The 14,028-nt window shown below is 39.7% G+C and overlaps 1 protein-coding gene across 1 annotated transcript in view; it reads right to left on the reverse strand.

The window, feature by feature from the left end:
* The window catches only part of LRRTM4 (leucine rich repeat transmembrane neuronal 4), a 679,501-nt gene that overhangs the window by 327,641 nt on the left and 337,832 nt on the right, over positions 1-14,028 (reverse strand). The window contains exons 6-7 of the mRNA XM_075444811.1: positions 5,864-5,984; positions 3,745-3,844 (exon numbers count right to left, since the gene is read on the reverse strand). The gene's annotated coding sequence lies outside the window, so the exon portion shown is untranslated. The remainder of the gene's footprint in view (positions 1-3,744; positions 3,845-5,863; positions 5,985-14,028) is intronic.

Raw genomic sequence — 14,028 nt, forward strand, 5'->3', positions numbered from 1 at the left:
GAAAATCAAGCAATGTGTGTTCTTTTCCATTATGTTCCTACAGTGTTTGCATATCTTGTTTGGGTTTGGTTTATAAGGGATCAGCGTGTTGGGTCTATGTTGGATGGACAGCCTGAAAAATGCAGCTGCAAGAGCAACAAGTGCAAGTGGCTGGATTTTATGTGAAATAACCTAGCATCAGCTGTGGATTACTAGCTTTCAAAAATCTAGCTGTTTTGGCTGAAGGTTCTTATATAGGAAAAAAATTCTCCATCCCCCTAAAGCCATCAGAACACCAAAAATGAGGCCGACACACTTAAGCCTTGAACCACTGATGTTTCAAGTGAATTCTATGCTCATAAAGTATAACAGAAAAAAGGCCGAGAAAGTCAATTGTCTGGAGGACAGTATTTGCTGAATCAACTCCCCTAGGATGAGTTCTTGCTTCTGTCCTTATTCTGCAAGCACTTTCTACACTATCGAAACAGAGAAGGACTCAGCAAATTCCTTCCATTGGGACTGAGAAAATACTGCGATGTGGTTAATGCCATTCAACTCAGCCATCCAAAGACAATGCCTATGACCCTGTTACCTGGATTAAAAAGCCTTAGAGCCTTACTGAAACATTCTGAAGGCTGGAAGGGCCATCACTACTGCCTCTCACTAGCATTACAAGGTTAAATGCACTTATCACATTACATTCCTTGCTCCAGACCTGCTGTAGTACCCTTGCAAGGAAAGGGAGCTGAAAGTTAAGAATTTAAGTGCCTTACTTACACTGACATCTCTGAAGGATTTCTGTCCTCTAATACTTGTCATGCTGAATATACACATTACTACCTTATACGTAAGATAGCTAATAAGATGTTTCCCATTTAATTTTCTGAGCAGCAGAAATATTTAAAGAACATTAATGTAGTCAGACTTAATTTACTCTTTTTTTTTTCCCTGTGACTTACAATCATTTTTCACCATCCTCACGCTAGTTAGCTATTATTTTGTAAATGAATGACTTCATTTAATTTAGTTTCAGATTTAATTGTTCCTTATTGGAAATGTCAGCTTTCACAGTTCATTAATAAGGGCACTGGTGGAAAGAAAGCAGGGAAAGAAGCGGGGATAGGGAGAAATAAACTTATCTTGCAAGTAATGAAGAGCTTTAGTTAATGTTATGTCCGCGTATTTGTTTTAAGCCCCTCTTGAACCTTGGTCTCTGGACTAACATTACTGGGGATATTTGCTGGAATTCAACAGACTGGCTTCTCTGACAAAGATGTACAACATAAACCTTGAACTGTTAAGGCTCCCCTCCCACATTAGTTGGCAGAAAAATTCCGAGGTGGCAATCAGCCATCTTCCTGCGATGGTGGTTTAAATATTCAGATGTAAAAACGGTTCTCACAAAGAGGGCCAAAGGCTGTTCTGGAAATCTGTCTGAGCATATAGAACTGGGATTGCCTGAGTCAAATGCATTTTGGAATACCTTTGGACAATCTGTGGAGTATTTGTAGTTCTAGTCAAGGAACAGAACTCCACTGCATTAGATGATCCAAAGATGCCTACTGGAGAGCCAACTCCATGGACCAGTGGCTACAGACTGCTGAATGGCAACCACCTTCTTTAATAAATAAATACTACCTTGAATCACTACTGTACCTCAGGTACTCTCAAGAAAATACGAAAAAAACCCACTCCCTGTTTTTCCAGATGTAGCAATAACAAATCCATTAACCCAAGCCATTAAATATTACTGTGTTGAATTAATTCCTATAGATAGTTCAACATTATCATTTTCGGGTTCTTTTTTACTATATTTACTCCATGTGCATGTGAAAATAAATGATGAAAACACATTATTTCTTTCTTTTCCAAGTAGAATGTGACTGAAACGATTAACTGCTTCAACAGTTTTGTCTTTAGTGGTGACATTAGAGTGTTTTCTAAATTTTGCAGAGCCAAAGCGCTGAGTTTTTTAAAGCAGCGGAACACTTGTGAGAATGATGAACCGAGACATAATAACAACATATCCATCAACTAATTGGAATACATTAAAAGTTTAAGTTTGATCAAAATTTGTCACTCTCAACCACCAGCTAATAAAGTAGATTACTGGCAGAGCAAAAAAACCATCAATAATAATCTATGAAATTTTTATGACATAATCAAGACTAGTAGTTAAACTGATATATAAATCCAGCAACAAAACACTGCAGTAATATATTACTAAGGGACTACATCTTGCAATCCATCCTGTATTTTGGATACTTTCTCTGTAAAATGCTTTCTAAGCTCATTTAGATCAATTAGCATTTCTGAAACACTTTCTATGAACTGGCCTTGACTTTGTGTTACTGGTCTGCCTTATGCTGTTTGCACGTTTAAATGAAAGGTTCCCCACAGCTTTTTAGGAAAGGAGGAAAAAAAAGGCATTTTCATTTTTTAAATAGTGCATAGAGAATAGCCTAAGCAAAAAAAAAAAGATAACATTAGAAATCAGCTTTTGTTTATTTATGCAGAGTTCTAAAAAGACAACAGCTGAAAGATAACAGAGCTTCTGTGTAGGGAATTCATTACACATCAACAGAGGCAAAATTGACTCTGTTTACCATGTACGGGAAGAAAAGAAAGATATGCTGCATTGCATGTAGTAGATCTTGATAGCTTGACTGAAATAATGGAAAAAATCTCCAGCGATTAGGAGGTGTGTTGGCTCAGGCCCTAAGAGCTGCACAGTTCCACCCTTCCCTAGTGCTCTGCCACAGACTTGCCCTCCAGTTCACCAAAGCACTCGGCAGATGCTGCATTTTAAGCAGGCGAGAAGGCCCTTTCAAGAGAGAAGAGTTTATATTTGACAGCACGGCTAAGCTGGACCAGTAGATTTGATCTCGGTAATGGGACCTGATTTCCAGAGATGCAAACCACCAACTGCTTCGATTTACTTCAAACAGAAAAAAACCCCAAGAAACAGAATAGGCCCAGGAGGTTATTACCTCGGTTTCCCCATGCGTACAGCAGTGGAGCAATTTTACATAATAGGGGTATTGACAGGTTTAAGCTAGTGTTTCAAAACCACCTTCACATACTACAATATAAATGCAAAACATTTCTATAATAAACACTCAACTGTACAAACTGTAATAATCTTCATTTTTTCCTTCCCAAATAGCAAAGGCAAATATAATACACATACTTATCAAGGTGAAATTACCCCATCTTGGAGAGACTATGAATGGAAAATTCTATCATGGTATTTTCCTGGATGAAAGCTCCCATGCAAGTGTAAATTATTATCATTAAAATAATGAATTCTTTGCCCAGTTTAAGCTTTGCAGCTCACTCTTGAATTGAAAAGTGCTCTCTGCTCAATGAAACTCAGGGGTTTAATGTAAATTTTCCACAGCCTTTGGTTTTCAACTAAATTGTACAGACCCATGATGAGGAGACAAAAGCCGATTAAAAAAGGCTTGTGAGTAAGCACCCAAAGTAGTTGTCTTTCAGTTACTATTCCTGGATAATGTGGAAGTTGCTCATTATTACCGAGTGTTTTAAATAGTAGCTCACAGGTTCAAATCTGGGTCAGCCAGAGAGTTGAAAAGAAGAGAGCCTTTAGATGTCCTGTACCAGATACGTTAGTTTCGGGCGATTTCCCAGTTGACACACTGATATATAAAGAAAAAGCACCAGAACATCTCACCAATTTAGGCGACTCTTGTCATTCTCAGCAGAGGAACCCAGAACTAAAGCAAGCACTGAGCCGGAACTGACCTCTCAACACCAGCACTGCTCCCTCAGATGTCCAAGGTTGAGACGCGCTGTCCAACACTGCATTTCCACGCACACTTTGCCCTTGCCAGTATCATAGATGCTGAAGAAATAGAAGAGAATGGTGTAAATTCATTGTCACACGCTGCCTCTAGCCAGAGCAGGATGCAAGGTTTTTAACCTGACTTTTCAATAGAAAGAACTGTCCAAGAATCAGGTTGTTTCTGGCTAATTCAAAACTTTCATCCTAACTGTTATGTTTCAAGATTATATTCTCAAAACACAGGAAAGGAAAAATCAACATACTGCAAACTATTTTGTGTTGTAGAAAATTCTAAAAGTATCTTCCTTGGCCATTTTGTTTTGGGGAGAAATAAAATTTAAACCTCAGGATGAAAAATCCCTCTATTTTCCAGCTCTATTTCTAGATTTTCAGTTCACTCCTTAGTGGCTGCACAGCACTAAGTACCTTGTGCCTAGTCTTTGGAGCCCGCACAGGTAATGAGCGCTTACTGATTTGAGGTTGATTTGGAAATAAGGCCTAGACTAACTTAAGCTGCACTTACAGTATTCAAAATTAGAGGCCACCTTTCACCATCTCTAAATTTGCTTTAAGAATTATTATTCATGAAAAAGAGGTTCTAGGACTAGTTTATCTATGATAAACAGATTTTACTAGCATAGTGGCAGCATCAGTAGTAGTCCATCTAGAAAAGTTATTCGATGCGAGTATAACCCACAGTTCGAAGCAATGTCTTCACTGATTCGATCCCTTAATTACAGCAATCAATTGACATTAATATGGCAATTCTGTGACCTACTGTGGAAAGGGGTCAGACAAAATGATTGAATGGGCTCTTCTAGTCTTCAGACCTATAAATAACAATTTATTAAGGTAGCTAACAAGCATGTATTAGCTGGACTGAGCACAGAAGCCAAAGAGTCTGAATTAAGTCAAAACAGGACTTGAGTTCAGTCTCGCACTCCACAGAAGTGCCCGGGTCAACGCGCTGGTCAGGGGACGGAAACTGGTCAAGCCTCTGTGTGTTTGTCTGCCCTCTCACACCCTCCAGCTTTTGCTTTGTCTTCAAGTGCAAACTTTTAGCAATCTCAAAAACATTCCTAGGAGGGAAAATCTATAGCCTGTGCACTTCTGTATTAATCCTTTAAAACCTACTTATAAATGAAACCTAAATTCAAATTTTATTACGAGGATTTGTGAAAGTTCTTTTGACATTTAGAACAATTTCTTTATACCTCTTGCATATCATGTTTACCAAGTTAATTCATTTGCAGACTGCTGTTTAATCAGGGACTCTTCTGCTTTTCCCTCAGTCATTTCTCTCTCTTGGTGGCTCAGATGCCAACTATCATGCCCTACGTGCAACGTAAGGCTTTCACGTATGGCAGTGAGTGGTGCAATGTTGCCTTGTTTATTGTTTACAGAAGATTGTATCTCTGTTCACTAATGTCCTCTAACTGCTATAATTTCGTTGTTTTGTGTGCTGAAACAATAAAAAAGTTAATTAAAAATAAACAAATATAAGCAAGAGAAGTTGTAAACTGAAAGCTTCCATGTAACAGCAGCAGATATTTTAGATGCTGTTTTGATGCCACACAAGCATCTCCCACAAACAAAAGGTAAGCGTACTTAACTCCAGTACCTAAATATTTTTGTTGACTAAAGGAGCTGTGTAAAGAAGGAGATATGAAACTATTCAAAAGATAATGATCATTATTTCCCATGTTTGTCTTGAGCAGTATTTGTAGCTGTAGTAATTGCAGAAGCTAACGTGCTAGACTGGCAGCAGCCGTCTCCTTGACTCGAGCCAACGCTGCACTTTCGACAAAGCTATTGCTAACTGCGGGCTTTCTGCTTCTACCGTGATGCAACTGGAAAATGCCTCTGTGCGCATCCATCTGAATACGTGCGAGTTTGCTGCCCTGTCATTGCACCAGGCACGTCTGCTAACTTTTCATCATTTGTCTGAGATTTCTCAGGCACTGTACAAGTCCTGCCACTCCGTCCAGCTCTTGTACACGCACAGCTTGGTCCTCCCCTTGGGATCAGAATCAACCAAGCTCGTCTCGTACCCAGGAAATAACCGCTCTGCATACATACCCTGTTTTCCCCCACGTTCGGAGCCGCATGTTGCCTAAGACTGGGAGAAAGGCTGTGCTGGGTAATCCTCCCGAGACTTCTGCGCTGAGAAGTTTGGACTCTGCAGCGTGCTGGAGAAAGCCTGGGGACAGAGCGAGCAGGACAATGTCAGCTAGGTGCTCTGGGGAGCAGGAGGAGTAGCAGATTAACACAGAGTTCCAACCTCCTACCTGCCCCAACGTAACTACCAAGAAACCTGACTGCAGGCAGAAAGGATGCGTGCAGCCTGCCTCCTTACTGCACTCTGCTCTCCCAGCCACCAGCCTTGGCTGCACTTCTTTGTGCAGCAGCAGCTTTCCTGCTGTTTCAAAAAAAAAAAAAAAAAAAAAAATCCTGACTCAATGTTCCTGTATTCTGGAAACTTAGTAAGAGAATATCCCTTGGCATCCAAAAAATGGAAGGCAGAACTAATATGAAAGCCAAGTAAAGAAATAGGACAGGTGAAAGTCATTCCAGGAAGTCTAAAATGTGTTTTCCAATCATTAGGGGGAAAAATAAAAATTGATTGCTAGCCTGCAGATGTTCCCGAGCAATTCAGGAATAGGAAGAGCAAGTCTTTTGTGGGTACTATTTAAACTGTGGTATCTGGCATTCAGAAAGTTAGGTCCTTCCACCCACAATCACAGTTATTTTGCTTTCAAAATGTAGCCCAGATGGTCAGTTTTTGTGTGGCAGCAGCGTGTCTGTGTGTGAGAGAGGGTGGGGGGATAAGGGAGAGGGATTGTAATGATAACGCGTGAAACTGCACTGCTACCACTGCAATAAAATGACTGGAGTAACATCAAATTTCGATTCTAAGCACATATATTTCATATGCATACAACATCATAACTGCCTGGAAGGAAAAGTCAGTTATTTTCTTCTCCTAAATCCTTTTTCCTTATCGGCTATAAAATGTTACAATAAAAAAAATAGTAATCTCAGGGGTGAAGTCCCAGAAGGTGCTTGTCAAGGAGAAAAATAATTGTTAGCCAGAGCTGATTAAACAGCAATATTTTCAGAGAGACTGAAATGATGGCTAAGAAATCATTCAGGAGATGTTAGCCTCAGTATTCTCAACTTGTCATGAATGGCTAATTTGCTCAGAAATACATTCTAAAGAATTTGATGCCACATCTTTCCCCCCAGCCTTACTAATTGTTTATTAGCATACAAAAGAACCAATGACCTTTCAAATCGCATGCTTATTGTCCCTCCTAGGCAGAAGAAATGAGCTTTGGCACAGCAAACATTGCTTGGCTCCTTTTTATTTTTAGGAAAGTAACCTTTTGAAGCAATGAACTCTTCATCAATAGCATTTCCCAGTCTGTATCCAATAATCACAGAACTATGCAGAAATGTCTTATTTTCCTACTTCAGCTAGGATTCAAAATTCAACAAAAAGAATTAAGACTATTTTAAGAATTAAGAAACAGTTGTACAAATGGAAGTATTTTGGAGCTTTAAAAGCATCCTAAAAAAGTTTTTCTGAAGTGCTTCATATCAAGCACCAGAACCATACATTCACGTGTAAACTTTTTGAAGGGTGTGTAGAACTCGAACACAATGTTTTTTCAGAGTATTACATTATTCCTCCACTCAGCATCGTAACTGACTGAGGAGCTGGAGTCTCATTTTCAAAAGCCATTTCAAAGTCTAGGACGCTTATCTTCATTGCTGTTCAATATGGATTAGGTTCTTAAATCTCGGAACCACAGAACAGTTGGGGCTTGGAAGTGACCTCTGGAAATCATCAGTCCAAATCCCTGCTCAAAGTAGGATGAGCTAGAGCTGGTGGCCCGTGACCATTGAGGTTTTGCATATTTCCAAGGACGGAGACTCCACAACCTCTCTGGGAAATATCTTCCAGTGTTTGGCCACTTGCACAATAAAGAGGATTCTCTTACATTTAAATGGAATTTCTTGTATTTCAATTTTTACCCAGTATGTCTTGTCCTGTGACTGGATACCACTCAGAAGAGTCCGGCTCCATCATTTCTACTCCCTCCCGTCAGGTAACACACTGATAAGAGTCCCCCAAAGCTTTCTCTTTCCAAGGCTGAAGCGTCCCAGCTGCCTTCAGGGAGCTAGTCCTAGGCAGTTCCCAAAGCAGAAGCCACCAAAATTCAAAACCAGAGTTTTGCAAGAAGTTTAGCTGCCCATAGACATCATACATCGTGGCAACAGAGAAACCCACTGAGAAACTGATTCCATCCAAATTATCCTAGAAATACTGTGAAGTTCAGCGTAGGTGCACTAACAAGGGACAAGCCTCATTTTTTGGGTGAGCCAACATCATGCAGGACATAATTTTCATACTACTTTGAAATCTGAGCCCCTTTTCTACCAAACCATTCATTTTGCTCCACCACATCAAGCAGAACTAATACATTTACCCACGACACGAGAAACAGCATATTTAAAACATATGGAAATCTTCTTTGCTCAACTTTACGTTACTTCTTCACAGCACCAGCAGAGCTGTTACAGCATCACCCAGCACCACCAGAGTCCATCTACATACACGTCTGCACACATTCACCCTCCTTTCCTCCCATCTGTTTTTACTTTAAATAAGCCTTTACAATATATGCTGTAAGCTCCTCCTTACAAAGTCTTTAATAGTCTTCAGGCCAATCCTGCTGTGTGTTTGTCACCATTCTGGTGAAAACAGCACCAGCAAAGCCTGATAACTGGACAGCAGGACACACACTCCTCATTAAAGAGTATTAATGCAATGGTCTGAAATACCTAGCAGCCTTAGGACCAGGGAAAATTAAAATGGACGTACTTCAATTAATATACATGGTACTGAAATCTAAAAGAACAACTTGTAAGACCAGAATGGCCCAGAAAATTTTTCAAGGGTCCCAGATGAGATGCTTTGTGTCCTAAACAAACCACACAGACAAACAAAAAAAACCCCCCACACCTACATATATATATATATATATAGAACAAAAACTGCACTTGAATCTGCATGTTATGCTTACCAAACACCTCCACCAAGTTGTCTAAAAGTACAGAACTCTGAAAGACCCTGTATCTCTTGTCCTGGCCATAAGCATGACTGGACCAAACTTTACACAGAAACTACTTAATGCATCTATTAGCTAAGTGAACCTAATGAAAATGATGATGTGACTTTATTTCATTTACTCCATAACAAGAGTGCTTTGAGGCTTGGTTAAAGGTATCCACAAGAGAGAATTTTCAAGACCAAGCAGAGACCAGGCAATCTGTTAGATGTAAGAATCTTAGTCCATTAAGTTGCTAAGCCAATTCATGATAATGTTATTTAGTGTAAATTTCCATTTAGATGAATAGTAAAGAGCTTGATCTATAACATTTGTAATTGAATTAGCAACCTCTTTGTTTCCCTATTCTCTTTATAGCCAGGCCATGTATGCATTTCGTGAGCATTCTGAATTACAGCAGTCAAGCCATTAGTTGGGAAAAGTGCCACATAATGCCCTTCTGCAAGTGGATTTTTATTCCATTTAACTTTTTTTCTTTCCTGGAGAAGTAATGTTTTGCCATTCACTGCTGTTATCCAGCAGCTTCTATTTAAATCTGCTTTGTTTCACCTAAATTTGATTAGATTCCATAGATCTACTGTGCATGGCCGATACAGTTTGACCCTTACAAGCCCAAAGCTAGGGTTTCAGGATTCATTTGTTTTCCCATTATTTTTCTGGACAGGAATAGTAATGGTAGATTAGGAAAGAAAAATATAAGAGACTAATTTAACAAGGGATTTAAACACCTGCTTAATTACATCTCTGCTGAGGGCAGCACTGATTCAAGTGCTTAATTGGGTGTTGTTATTTGAAAATATGGAAGAACTGCACGAAAAGAGGTTTGTAAAAGTACCTGAATGTACAATAACATTCACCATTTATTATAACACTCAGCATTAAAACAGGCCTGCATTTTGAATCTATCTAGCAGATCCTCATGTTGGGCTGAGACTCGCTGAAGAAAATGGATGACTATACGGAATCAAGCATGTTCTGCTTCTGACTGCAACCAGATGTCTGTCTAGAGTCATATTTCAATCTTCAAACACAACTTCAGCAGTAAAAAAAGCAAATTTTCCTTAGGTTCTGGGAAAACATCACTCATTTTTATCAAGTACCTGCATACCATTCCACCAGGATCAACACCTGCTGTGCAGGGGAGCGACACAATTACTGTGATCTATCATTAGTAAAACTACTACTATCGTTTTACAAATGGTGAAACTGAGCTCCAGAGGTAGCAGAGTTACAGAGCACAAGGAACAGAATGCAAATGTTGCTACATCTAAATAACTCAGCCCAAAGTAGTCAAGTATTGTACGTTGCCCCTGAAAGCAGAGTTGTCTCTCCAGTTGTTCACCACTACTTTGACCTCCATATGCACTATCCAACCCCTCTGGCCTCTTGAGCATCAACGTCCATAAATGAGACCTATACTCCTAAATTAGTAAGTATTTGTGAAAGATTTCAGTGAAATTTTAATCAGCAACACCTCGGTAAACCAAAAAAATTCCCCCAACAGAAGTGCATGCTGCTTACACGGATACATTATTATACACACACCAGTAGAGCGAAAGAGCTTGTCTAAAAGGTTTAGAGGCTAATAAGAGTGACATGTAGCCAACACTGGACAGGGTGAACAATAAAAACCTGTCAGTGAATTTACCTCCCTAAGAGTAAAACGGAATTTACTAAAACGTTTGGATGTTTTTCCCTTGTGGATATCTCCATTGAATGGGGCTCTGGATCATATTAACTTGACCCCTCCACTTTGAGCATTCCCTCCCCGAAATCCTTTGAGGTGTCAGTCCTCAGGGCTCCCGCCAAAACGAAGTGCTGGGAGGCAGCTATCAGCAACACAGCCAACATACACACACTCCTGCCGAGAGAACGACCGAGCAGCCAATTCCTTCAGGGCCCAATTATTTGCCACAAAACTGAAGGACAGGAATACGTTTCTGACTTCAGACACTTCCTAGCCCACTTTATTTTTTCTACTGCACTTCAAATAGTAAGAAATGAAGAGAAAAACAGTGCACCGATAATGCAAAGAAAGACGCCTTGCTGAATTTAAGGCTATTTAATATTCATATAGAAAACACTGGATATTCATGTAATCATCCTGATTATACTGAATACGATGTTGCTAAAAGCTAATCTGTGTTGGCCAGAATTGTTTAAATTAACAGTAATGTCTTTCCAAACCATAATTATTTTTTTTTAAACTAGTAAACATTTGAGTGCCTGAAGTTAGGACTGCTGTCAGAAGGCAATTTGAAAGAAGTCTGAGGTTTGGGTTTAGTGACTTCAGAACCCTTTCAAATACAAAAAATGGCTGGACTTGATCCTCAGAAACTGGAGAACTCAAAAACCAGCTTGTTATTAAACTCCCCAGCTGGAAACTCCATGAATATATATGAAATACTTCTTACAAATCAGTAGAAAATAAACCTGTATCTTACGTGTCTTTGGATACATCAGTTGCCATAGTTTGTGGATATGCTGGCTACTAACTGAAGTGACTTCCAACATTTGTTCTAGTACGCGTTCAATTTCTTTACTGCTTTACAGTAAAAAAGATAATAATCTACAGAGGACAGACTGACATGATCTGAAAGGAAACAGAACTGATCCGCATACTGTGACAGGATAAAAATCAAACTATAGGGAATCTCAGTAGCTTAATCTAGCGACTCATACAGCCGTAGAAGAAAAGAACTGTGTGGATACACACTGAGATACATTTGGGACAAAGGTCCTTGAGTCACAAACTTGACAAATAAAAAGAAGAAACAAACCAAGCTGACATGTTAGACAGCTAATGTAATCGAAAAAAGGACTGAGCAAAGCAAACCGGTAGCAAACTGCGGGGTCTTTGCATCTATGGATGGGTAGCTGTGGGCATGAGGACATGGTTGTACATAGACTGTTAGGGTAATGGGACGAGCAGAAAGCTGCTCGGAAAACAAGCACAGGAGTCGTCATAGAAGGAGGTGTGAGGTGGGAGACGTTTCTCTAATGGCTCAGATACAGATGAAGCACTGTGTTTGTGCCTACAAGACGACCATGATTCTCTTGAGGCCTTCCCACTGTCCATCGTTTCCCCTCTAGATGTGGCACTCGGCTTAGAGCAGTCCACTTGGTCCCTCCATGCCATGTTTTACATTTTAATCCAAGCAGACATAACAGAGTATTGTAAAACTAAGCAAAAAGTGGCATTGTTATCTTCACAAGAAAGGTGCCACATATTTGCAATTTAATCAACAGGCATACATTTGACTAAATTAGAATTCAAAGACACACATGTCAACATCAACTAAGCAGAAAAGAAATCTGGAATCTAAGTTAAAATCATCAGAACTAATCAACACTGATTTTTAATTTCCTTATTAAGTTTATTATTTGTAAGTAGTAAAAGGCAGGATGAATGGAGATGGTTTCTAACAGAACAGCCAAAGCAAAAGAAGAATTCTCTAGTTAAGTGCAATTTTTACTTGTGACAGGGGCAGGGAATATCCAAGATCAAGATTCAATGTTATCAGTGGAAATCAGAACCAATAAAAACAAGAACCTAACCAAATGGCATACATATTGCTGCATATGTAAGACATTAAACGATGCTGTGGAAACAGATGACCCACAACAGTGCATTATATCAAAGCTGGACTTCAGAAAAAAATTGGAAGCGATACTGAGTGAAGAAATCCACAAGCTTGCCAGCAGCGTCTTGTGTGAAAAGCTGACCACTATCATAATTACAGGTTTAATGTCCTGCCACACCACTTTAGTGACTTTATTACCAACCAGTTTGTGGTGAAATGCATCAGCATAGGGCTTGCCCTGTCTCATTAAATAAATGACCTAACATGGCAACAAGCAAATTACTTCACAACGGAAAACACTGTAAGGAAAGATTTACTCTTTGTGGTGTGAAGTCCTGCCCTTCAGAGCTGTGCAGAAGTGCTGAAACAAGGAATTTTCGAAGCACAGGAACGGGTGTTCAGCTGTAGGACCCTTTACGCCAACTTCCAGAGTACCTGACAACTTGAGCGGTGGCGAGGAGAGGGGGACCGCATTCTGCACACTGCAAAATGAGATGCCGGCTGCAGTCAAGATGAGCAAGAACCATCCTCGAGCAACAAGAACAGCAGAGATATAAACATGTCCACTTACAAATAAATAAATAAATTCTTCCCACATACACAAAAGCCATGCTTTTTCAATTGTTCATGCCATGTTGCAGCCTTTACCTCTCATTCACCAGAATCAGCGATAACTGAACCAATGGAGAAAGTGCCCCTCCCTTCAGTCTCTTCCACGTATTACCCATCAAGACACGGGTTTTGGTTTTGCTCCATCACATTATAAGCAGCTCACTGAGCTTATTCAGCACAGAACCAAGGCCATGACACAGACACAGATGGAGCTCAATGAGATATGGGCAGGTGAATGTTTGATTTTGCATGATCACATTGGAAAAAAAAACATGAAAAATAGTCCAATGGGATAAGCAATCAGCCCTTAAAAAGAAAAGAGGGGATGTTCATGACTACATATTCAGCACTGATATAGATACTGTGGGGAAGAGAAGAGGCATGAAGGTTAAAAGTAATTGTTCATCCACTGTTGGATCTTCACTCTATCTCCATGTTATCTTAATTAAACAGTACAACTCAGGGTCAGCTCCTGCAAAATGCCAAGCATGCTAAACCAAAAAAGATTTGCACATTGTGAAGCAAAAGTTGCCAGGATGAAAATACAAAATTAGTCCTCACATGAGCTTGTCGGATTCCTAGCTGTACATATAAATTCAGTGAACAGGTGTCAGAGAAATTCAGGGAGAATAGTGGTATTTACGTGGAAAAATTGAATGCCTACATTCCCTCCTTCCCTGTTCCCTTTTTCTTTCACACCTGCAAACAAATCCAATCTAAGAACATTTTGGTGTTCATATTCAGTTATAAATTTCGAACTTGTTCCAACAACAAATGAAGTTTTCTCCTGAAATGTCATTTTCCATAGAGTGAATCTTTCCCTTATGACCAATAGCAATTACAGTATTACCGACTGCGCTTTGATACAGGAACTGTGCAAAACCTGCATCTGAGCAGCAGTCCCTCTTCCAAA

The sequence above is a fragment of the Opisthocomus hoazin genome, chromosome 28 (assembly GCF_030867145.1).
Source record: "Opisthocomus hoazin isolate bOpiHoa1 chromosome 28, bOpiHoa1.hap1, whole genome shotgun sequence".
Taxonomy (NCBI): domain Eukaryota; kingdom Metazoa; phylum Chordata; class Aves; order Opisthocomiformes; family Opisthocomidae; genus Opisthocomus; species Opisthocomus hoazin.